The sequence below is a fragment of the Dendrobates tinctorius genome, unplaced genomic scaffold, assembly GCF_039654945.1.
Source record: "Dendrobates tinctorius isolate UK_male_01 unplaced genomic scaffold, ASM3965494v1 ptg000102l, whole genome shotgun sequence".
NCBI lineage: Eukaryota > Metazoa > Chordata > Amphibia > Anura > Dendrobatidae > Dendrobates > Dendrobates tinctorius.
This window is the reverse complement of record NW_027361770.1, coordinates 9182960-9194397: the sequence shown is the minus strand read 5'-3', so window position 1 is coordinate 9194397 and position 11438 is coordinate 9182960.

Sequence of the window (11438 nt, the reverse complement as noted above, 5' to 3'; positions counted from 1 at the left end):
GTTTTTTTTCTCATCTCCTTTTTAAAACTTAATGAAAAACTGTCAGAATTTTGTTTAACCATAAACTCTTGCAGATGTATCAGTTAAAAACATTTCTAACACAGATGGAGAACTGAAGTAAAAAGGATGTCTCCTGTTTTTAATGGATTCCCGTGATCTGCAGAATGCATCAGAGTAGGACATTCTCTGAGTATCAAGGATGAAAAAATGTTTTTATACCAAAAAAATACCAGGTTGTACCAGGTTTGCTTACTGTCAATTTTTCTTTAACTTCAATAATTTCGTCAGTCATGTCTTAAGTAGTAATGGGCGAGCACTAAAATGCTCGGGTGCTTGTTGCTCGGGTCGAGCAAATTGGAATGCTCGGGTGCTCGACCCAAGCAATGAGCCCAATGTAAGTCAGTGGGGAACTCAAGCATTTTTATCACGGCCCCCCCAGAGGTCGTTAGAGAGACTAGAAATTGCGGAAATCGATGGGGAAAAGTGCTCAAATGACATGGGAACATCATGGGGAAAGACTCCTGGAAGCATTTTTGTCTTCCAGGTCACTGCTGTGAACAATGTAGTGGAGAATATGTGTGTCTGTCTGCGGCTGTCTGTGTGTGTGCGGGTGTCTGCGTGTATGTGGGTGTCTGCGTGTGTGTGCGGCTGTGTGTGGGTGTCTGCGTGTGTGTGCAGCTGTGTGTGGTAACGCTTCTGCCGATACTGTGGGTCACAGTGCTGCGGGATCATGCTGTCAGATGTCAGTATGATTCTGCAACTGACTGTGACCTGCAGTGGTGACCTGTGGTAGAAAAGCAGGATTGGCCCGATGAGACTACTGCTCCCATCGGGCTATGTCTGGTGCCACTGATAAGGGTGGCAGCAGGTGCTACTGATGGGAGAGTAGCATCACTGCCAGCGCCTGCGCTTACAGTTAAAAAACTGTTAAAAAGTAGTAAAATTACATACATATTCACGTAAAAACAAAAAAAATTAGACTCACGGCATACCAAATCCCCTACACCCTTGTCTCCTAGAAATAACGTAAAATAATAAACCAACATATACTCCCTGTCCACCGTAGTCCAAGGTAATCCAGATTGTCCCACGGCGATCTCACATGTAGAACAGTCACATCGGGAGATGTGACTGCTCTACCCGGTCGCCGACGATACACTGACAGGAGATAATCACCCCCCGCAGTGTGTCAGCTGATTTGCTCCGGTGCTCTCCCTTATGGCACCGCTGCATGGAAAAGTTCTCACACAGCGGTACTGCCATGAGAGCTCATGAACTCAGGTGCACTCTCACGGCAGTGCAGTGATACACTGTGGGAGATATTACCTCCTGTCAGTGTATCACCGGAGGACAGGTAGAGCGGTCATATCTCCCGAGCACATAATGCTCCATACTGTATAATAACCACACATATAATGCTGCATACTATATAATAGCCACATATGATGATGCATACTGTATAATGGCCCCAAATGATGCTCCATACTGTATAATGGCCCCACATGATGTTCCATACTTTATAATGGCCCCACATGATGCATACAGTATAATGGTCCTACATGATGCTGCATACAGTATAATGGCCCCACATGATGCTCAATACTGTATAATGGCCCCATATGATGCTCCATACTGTATAATGGCCCCACATGATGCTCCATATTGTATAATGGCTACACATGATGCTGCGTACAGTATAATGGCCCCACATGATGCTCCATACTGTATAATGGCCCCACATGATACTGCATACAGTATAATGGCCCCACATGATGCTGCATACAGTATAATGGCCCTACATGATGCTGCATACAGTATAATGGCCTCATATTAAAAAAAAGATACTCACCTCAATGGTCCTGTATTTGGCCCATTCCAACGTTGATCTGGTCTCTTCAAATATCAGTCCTACCTGTGGGCATGTGCGCCATCTCAGCAATAGTGCTGCCACCACTCTCCTCAGCCGCGCGCCCATCCCGATCCTCAGCCGACGCAAAATACCCGTCTTCAGCACATGCACAGATTGATGGAACAGCGCACGGCATGATGGGAGAGTTAGGAGCAGAGGAGAGTGGCCGTGACGCCGGTGCTAGTGATGATTGTGATTACGAGCGGGCTGAGGAGAGTGGTGGCAGCGCTAGTTTTGAGTAGATGGTGCACGTGCCCACCGGGAGGGCTCTGCGTGTCCCCTGTAGCACGCGTGCCATAGGTTCACCACCACTGCCATATAACTATAGGATTAGTAATTGATAGGTGTCTTATAGATGCTTCTCCATTACTAATTCATGGACTTGATGTCACCGAAAAATACAAAGGTGACATCAACCGCACAAATATTTCACCACTTGCCACCGCTATAGGGCAAGTGGGAAGAGCGAGGCTAAGCACCAGAATTGGCGCATCTAAAAGATGTGCCATTTCTGGTGTGGCTGAGAGCTGATGTATTTAGCCTGGGGGGCCAATATCTATAGCCCCTTCCCAGGCTATTAATATCAGCCCGCAGCTGTCTGACTAGACTTTGCTGGTTTGATTTTACAGTGGAACCCCATGTCATTTTTTGGGGGGGTTCCCCTGCAAAATAGCCAGTATGGGCTAAGCAAACATCTGTAAGCTGATATTAATAGCTTGGGAACATTTATGGCTTTTGGCTCCTTCCCAGAATATTAACATCAGCCCTCAGCCATCGGCTTTCCCTCTGCTGGTTATGAAAATTACGCAGGAGACCACGCAATTATTTTTTAAAAATTTTTGAAAAATAAACAGATATTGCGATTCATGCAGGTTTCCTGTGTGTCTTTATCTAGCTCTTTATGTACCGTTTTATTAATGAGGGTATCTGGCTGAAACCTGTTCATTACTAAACCTCAGGCTTGGTATTACATACAGTGGGGAAAAAAGTGCAAGTTCTCCCACTTAAAAAGATGAGCGAGGCCTGTAATTGACATCATAGGTAGACCACAACTAAGAGTCAAAATAAGAAAACAAATCCAAAAATCTCCTTGTCTGATTTGGCAAGATTTATTTTTCAAATTATGCTGGAAATTAAGTTTTTGGTCACCTAAAAACATGCAAGATTTCTGGCTCTCACAGACCTGTAACAACTTCTTTAAGAGGCTCCTCTGTCCTCCACTCATTACCTGTAGTAATGGCAGCGGTTTGAACTTGCTATCGGTAGAAAAGACACCTGTCCACAACCTCAAACAGTCACACTCCCACTCCAAACTCCACTATGGTGAAGACCAAAGAGCTGTCGAAGGACATCAGAAACAAAATTGTAGCCCTGCACCAGGCTGGGAAGACTGAATCTGCAATAGGCAAGCAGCTTGGTGTGATGAAATCAACTGTGGGAGCAATAATAAGAAAATGGAAGACATACAAGACCACTGATAATCTCCCTCAATCTGGGACTACATGCAAGATCTCACCTGTGGGGTCAAATTGATCACAAGAACAGTGGGTAAAAATCCCAGAACCACACAGGGGGACCTAGTAAATGATCTGCATAGAGCTGGGACCACTGTAACAAGGGCTACCATCAGTAACACACTATGCCTCCAGGGACTTAGATCCTTCAGTGCCAGACGTGTCCCCCTGCTTAAGCCAGTACATGTCTGGGCTGTCTGAAGTTTGCTAGTGAGCATTTGGATTATCCAGAAGAGTATTGGGGGAATGTAATATGGTCTGATGAAAACAAAGTATAACTGTTTGGTAGAAACAAAACTCGTCGTGTTTGGAGGAGACAGAATGCTGAGTTGCATCAAAAGAAGACCATACCTACTGTGAAGCATGGGGCTGGCAACATCATGCTTTGGGGCTGTTTCTCTGCAAAGGGACCAGGACAACTGATCCGTGTACATGAAAGAATTAATGGGGCCATGCATCGTGAGATTTTGAGTGCAAACCTCCTTCCATCAGCAAGGGCATTGAAGATGAAACGTGGATGAGTCTTTCAGCATGAAAATGATCCCAAACACACTACCAGGGCAATGAAGGAGTGGTTTCGTAAGAAGCATATGAAGGTCCTAGAGTGGCCTAGCCAGTCTTCAAATTTGAACCCCATAGAAATTAATTGGAGGGATTTGAAAGTCTGTGTTGCCCAATGACAGGCCTAAAACATCACTGCTCTAGAGCAGATCTGCATGGGCCAACATACCACCAACAGTGTGTGCCAACCTTGTGAAGACGTATAGAAAACGTTTGACCTCTGTCATTGCCAACAAAGGATATATAACAAAATATTGAGATGAACTTTTGTTAATGACCAAATGCTTTTTTTCCACCATAATCTGCAAAATAAATCTTGCAAAACAAGATTTGGATTTGTTTACTCATTTTGAGTCTCATAGTTGTGGTCTACCTATGATGTCAATTACAGGCCTCTCTCAACTTTTTAAGTAGGAGTTAAGAGACCACCACATCAAAACCCGGTCATGGGCAGCCCTTTCTTCAGATCTGAACCCCATTGAAAACCTCTGGAATGTAATCAAGAGGATGATGGATAGTCACAAGCCATCAAACAAAGAAGAACTGCCTAATTTTTTGCACCAGAAGCAGTGTGAAAGACTGGTGGCAAGCATGCCAAGACGCTTGAAAGCGGTTTTTAAAAATCATGGTTATTCCACAAAATATTGATTTCTGAACATTCCTGAGTTAAAACATTAGTATTGTTGTTTCTAAATTATTATGAACTTGTTTTCTTTGCATTATTTGAGGTCTGAAAGCACTGTTTTGTTTTGTTTTTAATTTTGAACATTTCTCATATTCAGAAAAAAAAACAAAATTTATTGCTTGGAAATTCAGAGACATGTCAGAAATTTGTAGACTAGAAGAACAATTTACATTTTACTCAAAAATCTACCTATAAAACAAAAAATCAGGCAAACTGAACATTTGAAAGCGGTCTCTTAACTTTAGCTAGAGCTGTATATATACTGTATATGTGTATATATATATATATATATATATACATACACACACTATATATATGTATATATATATATATATATATATATGTATGTATATATATATTAATATATATAGTGCCTTGCGAAAGTATTTGGCTCCATGGAATTTTTCCCACCTTTTCCCACATATCATGCTTCAAACATAAAGATACCAAATGTAAATTTTTGGTGAAGAATCAACAAGTGGGACACAATTGTGAAGTTGAATGAAATTTATTGGTTAATTAAAATTTTTGTGGAAATTCAAAAACTGAAAAGTGAGGCGTGCAATAATATTCAGCCTCTTTAACTTAATACCTTTGGCTGCAATTACAGCTGCACGTCGCTTGGGTTATGTCTCTATCAGTTTTGTACATCGAGAGACTGAAATTCTTGCCCATTCTTCCTTGGCAAACAGCTCGAGCTCAGTGAGGTTTGATGGAGATCATTTGTGAACAGCAGTTTTCAGCTCTTGCCACAGATTCTCGATTGGATTCAGGTCTGGACTTTGACTTGGCCATTCTAACACCTGGATACGTTTATTTGTGAACCATTCCATTGCAGATTTTGCTTTATGCTTGGGATCATTGTCTTGTTGGAAGACAAATCTCCGTCCCAGTCTCAGGTCTTTTGCAGACTCCAACAGGTTTTCTTCAAGAATGGTCCTGTATTTGGCTCCATCCATCTTCCATCAATTTTAACCATCTTCCCTGTCCCTGCTGAAGAAAAGCAGGCCCAAACCATGATGCTACCACCACCATGTTTGACAGTGGGGATGGTGTGTTCAGAGTGATGAGCTGTGTTGCCTGTACGTCAAACATATCGTTTGGCATTGTTGCCAAAATGTTCGATTTTGGTTTCATCCGACCAGAGCACCTTCTTCCACATGTTTGGTATGTCTTCCATGTGGCTTGTTGCAAACTTTAAACGACACATTTTATGGATATCTTTGAGAAATGGCTTTCTTCTTGACACTCTTCCATAAAGGCCAGATTGATACAATGTACGACTGATTGTTGTCCTATGGACAGATTGTCTCACCTCAGCTGTAGATCTCTGCAGTTCATCCGGAGTAATCATGGGCCTCTTGGCTGCATCTCTGATCTGTCTTCTCCTTGTTCGAGATGAAATTTTAGAGGGACGGCCGGGTCTTCGTAGATTTGCAGTGGTATGATGCTCCTTCCATTTCAATATGATCGCTTGCACAGTGCTCCTTGGGATGTTTAAAGTTTTGGAAATCATTTTGTATCCAAATCCGGCTTTAAATTTCTCCACAACAGTAACACGGACCTGCCTGTTATGTTCCTTTGTTTTCATGATGCTCTCTGTGCTTCAAACAGAACCCTGAGACTATCACAGAGCAGGTGCATTTATACGGAGACTTGATTACACACAGGTGGATTATATTTAGTCATTTAGGAAAACATTGGATCATTCAGAGATCTACAACGAACTTCTGAAGTGAGTTTGCTGCACCAAAAGTAAAGGGGCTGAATATAATTGCACACCCCACTTTTCAGTTTTTGAGTTTCCTCAAAAATTTAAAATAACCAATAAATTTCGTTCAACTTCACAATTATGTCCCACTTGTTGTTGATTCTTCACCAAAAATTTACATTTGGTATCTTTATGTTTGAAGCATGATATGTGGGGAAAAGGTTGAAAAGTTGCAGGGAGCCGAATACTTTCGCAACGCGCTATATATATATCTAATATATGAAGCTCAAGTGTGTGTATGTACTGTATGTATGTGTGTATTTGTGAGTGCATGTCCGAAATTGGCATCCGCACCGTCGCAGCTACAGCCACAAAATTTGGCATAGTCACACATCTGGACCCCGAGAGTGTCCTAAGCTATGTTGTGAGGCGAAATTTTAACAATTTTGCCCCTACCTACATAATGGGGAAAAAGTGTGTGTATCAAGCCCCGCCCCTCATTATGATGTCATAATGGTTGCCATGGCGACGCTGATGTCATCATATGTTGCAAGCCCCGCCGCTCATTATGATATCATAATGGTTGACTATGGGATGGAGGATGTGTGATGGGTATATGGGCACTGGACTATGGGATGGAGGGGATATGTATGACGGGTATATGGGCACGGGACTATGGGATGGCGCATATGTATGATGTGTATATGGGCACGGGACTATGGGATGGAGGATATGTATGATGGGTATATGGGCATGGGACTATGAGATGAAGGATGTGTGATGGGTATATGGGCACTCGACTATGGGATGGCGAATATGTATGATGGTATATGGGCATGGGACTATGGGATGGAGAATATGCATGATCGGTATATGGGCATGGAACTATGGGATGAAAGATGTGTGATGGGTATATGGGCACTCGACTATGGGATGGAGGATATGTATGATGGGTATATGGGCACGGGCCTATGGGATGGTGGATATGTATTATGGGTATATGGGCACGGGACTATGGGATGGAGGATAATTATAATTTGTTATAACTAACCACAGTTAGTTACTATGCCCGGGCAGCACCGGGCTCTTAAACTAGTCTAATATATAAAGCTCAAGTGTATGCATGTGTGTGTATGTCCGGGATTGGCATCCGCACCGTCGCAGCTACAGCCACAAAATTTGGCACAGTGAAACATCTGGATATGTATGACGGGTATATGGGCATGAGACTATGGGATGGCGGATATGTATGATGGGTATATGGGCACGGGACTATGGGATGGAGGATAATTATAATTTGTTATAACCAGCCACAGTTAGTTACTATGCCCGGGCAGTGCAGGGCTCTTCAGCTAGTCTAATATATAAAGCTCAAGTGTATGTATGTGTGTGTGTGTATGTCCGGGATTGGCATCTGCACCGTCGCAGCTACAGCCACAAAATTTGGCACAGTCACACGTCTGGACCCCGAGAGTGTCCTAAGCTATGTTGTGAGGCGAAATGTTAACCCCGCACGTTCCAATTCACCAAACAATTTGCCCCTATCTACATAATGGGGAAAAAGTGTGTGTGTGTCAAGCCCTGCCCCTCATTATGATGCCTTAATGGTTGCCATGGCGACACTGATGTCATCATAGGTTGCAAGCCACGCCGCTCATTATGATGTCATAATGGTTGACTATGAGATGGAGGATGTGTGATGGGTATATGGGCACTGGACTATGGGATAGAGGATATGTATGACGGGTATATGGGCACGGGACTATGGGATGGCGGATATGTATGATGGGTATATGGGCACGGGACTATGGGATGGAGGATATGTATGATGGGTATATGGGCATGGGACTATGAGATGAAGGATGTATGATGGGTATATGGGCACTCGACTATGGGATGGCGAATATGTATGATGGGTATATGGGCATGGGACTATGGGATGGAGGATGTGGGATGGGTATATGGGCACTCGACTATGGGATGGAGGATATGTATGATGGGTATATGGGCACGGGCCTATGGGATCATGGATATGTATGATGGGTATATGGGCATGGGACTATGAGATGAAGGATGTGTGATGGGTATATGGGCACTCGACTATGGGATGGCGAATATGTATGATGGGTGTATGGGCATGGGACTATGGGATGGAGGATGTGTGATGGGTATATGGGCACTCGACTATGGGATGGAGGATATGTATGATGGGTATATGGGCATGGGCCTATGGGATCGTTGATATGTATGATGGGTATATGGGCACGAGCCTATGGGATCGTGGATATGTATGATGGGTATATGGGCACTGGACTATGGGATGGAGGATAGTTATAACTTGCTATAACTAACTACAGTTAGTTACTATGCCCGGGCAGCGCCGGCCTCTTCAGCTAGTCTAATATATAAAGCTCAAAGTGTGTATGTATGTGTGTATGTGTGTGTGTATGTCCGGGATAGGCATCCGCACCGTCGCAGCTACCGGCACAAAATTTGGCACAGTCACACGTCTGGACCCCGAGAGTGTCCTAAGCTATGTTGTGAGGCGAAATTTTAACCCTGTGCGTTCCAATTCACCAAACAATTTTGCCCCTATCTACATACTGGGGGAAAAAGTGTGTGTGTATCAAGCCCCGCCCCTCATTATGATGTCATAATGGTTGCCATGGTGACGCGGGTGTCATCATAGGTTGCCAGCCCCGCCGCTCATTATGATGTCATAATGGTTGACTATGGGATGGAGGATGTGTGATGGGTATATGGGCACTGGACTATGGGATGGAGGATATATATGACGGGTATATGGGCACGGGACTATGGGATGGAGGATGTGTGATGGGTATATGGGCACTCGACTATGGGATGGAGGATATGTATGATGGGTATATGGGCACGGGCCTATGGGATCGTGGATATGTATGATGGGTATATGGGCATGGGACTATGGGATGGAGGATAATTATAATTTGCTATAACTAACCACAGTTAGTTACTATGCCCAGGCAGCGCCGGGCTCTTCAGCTAGTATATTTATATATATATATATATATATATATACTAGCTGAAGAGCCCGGCGCTGCCCGGGCATAGTAACTAACTGTGGTTATAGAAAATTATAATTATCCTCCATCTCATAGTCCCGTACCCATATACCCATCATACATATCCACGATCCCATAGGCCCGTGCCCATACACCCATCATACATATCCTCCATCCCATAGTCGAGTGCCCATATACCCATCACACATCCTCCATCCCATAGTCCCATGTCCATATACCCATCATACGTATTCTCCATCTCATAGTCCCATGCCCATATACCCATCATACATATCCTCCATCCCATAGTCCCGTGCCCATATACCCATCATACATCCTCCATCCCATAGTCAAGTGCCCATATACCCATCATACATATTCTCCATCCCATAGTCCCATACCCATATAACCATCATACATATTCTCCATCCCATAGTCCCGTGCCCATATACCCATCATACATATTCACCATCCCATAGTCGAGTGCCCATATACCCATCACACATCCTTCATCTCATAGTCCCGTGCCCATATACCCATCATACATATCCTCCATCCCATAGTCCCGTGCCCATATACCCATCATACATATCCGCTATCTCATAGTCCCGTGCCCATATACCGTCATACATATCCTCCATCCCATAGTCCAGTGCCCATATACCCATCACACATCCTCCATCCCATAGTCCCGTGCCCATATACCCATCACACATCCTCCATCCCATAGTCCTGTGCCCATATACATATCCGCCATCCCATAGTCTCGTGCCCATATACCCATCATACATATCCTCCATCCCATAGTCCAGTGCCCATATACCCATCACACATCCTCCATCCTATAGTCCTGTGCCCATATACCCATCACACATCCTCCATCTCATAGTCCCGTGCCCATATACATATCCGCCATCCCATAGTCCAGTGCCCATATACCCATCACACATCCCCCATCCCATAGTCCCGTTCCCATATACCCATCATACATATCCTCCATCCCATAGTCCGGTGCCCATATACCCATCACACATCCTCCATTCCATAGTCAACCATTATGACATCATAATGAGCGGCGGCAGGGCTTGCAACCTATGATGACATCAGCGTCGCCATGGCAACCATTGTGACATCATAATGAGGGGAGGGGCTTGACACGCACACACTGCTTCCCCAGTATGCAAATAGGGGCATTGTGACATCATAATGAGGGGCGGGGCTTGACGCGCACACACTTTCCCCCCCAGTATGTAGATAGGGGCAAAATTGTTTGGTGAATTGGAACGCGCGGGGTTAAAATTTTGCCTCACAACATAGCTTAGGACGCTCTCGGGGTCCAGACGTGTGACTGTGCCAAATTTTGTGGCTGTAGCTGCGACGGTGCGGATGCCTATCCCGGACATACACACATACACACACACACACACACACACACACACACATACATACATACACACATACATACACACTTTGAGCTTTATATATATATATATATATATATATATATATATATATATATATATATATACACACACACACATACATACTGTACATACATACAGGGCCATTTATATGGATACACCTTAGCAAAATGGGAATGTTTGGTGATACCAACTTCCTGTTTGTGGCACATTAGTATATGGGAGGGGAAACTTTTCAAGATGGGTGGTGACCATTAACATTATATTTGAGCATGGTATGTAATGATATTGCGGTCTTCAATGGAGAATGAAAAAGAAGAGGTTGAACAAGGAAATGACATCGCAATTTTTTTAAAAAATAATTTATCTTTATTTAGCTTACAAATCCAAATACAAATCTCCATGAAAATCCGCATCAAATCCACATCAAAAAGGCATCAAATCTGCACAGAATTTCAACTGCGTTTTCTGCCAAGAGAGGCAGAAACCGCGCAGAAACAGGACATGAACCCTACTGAAAATAAAAGGGCGGTACCTCTCCCTCGCTTCAGTTTGGTTTCCTGTCCTTACAGGGACCCTCGTGCTGAAGACAGCGG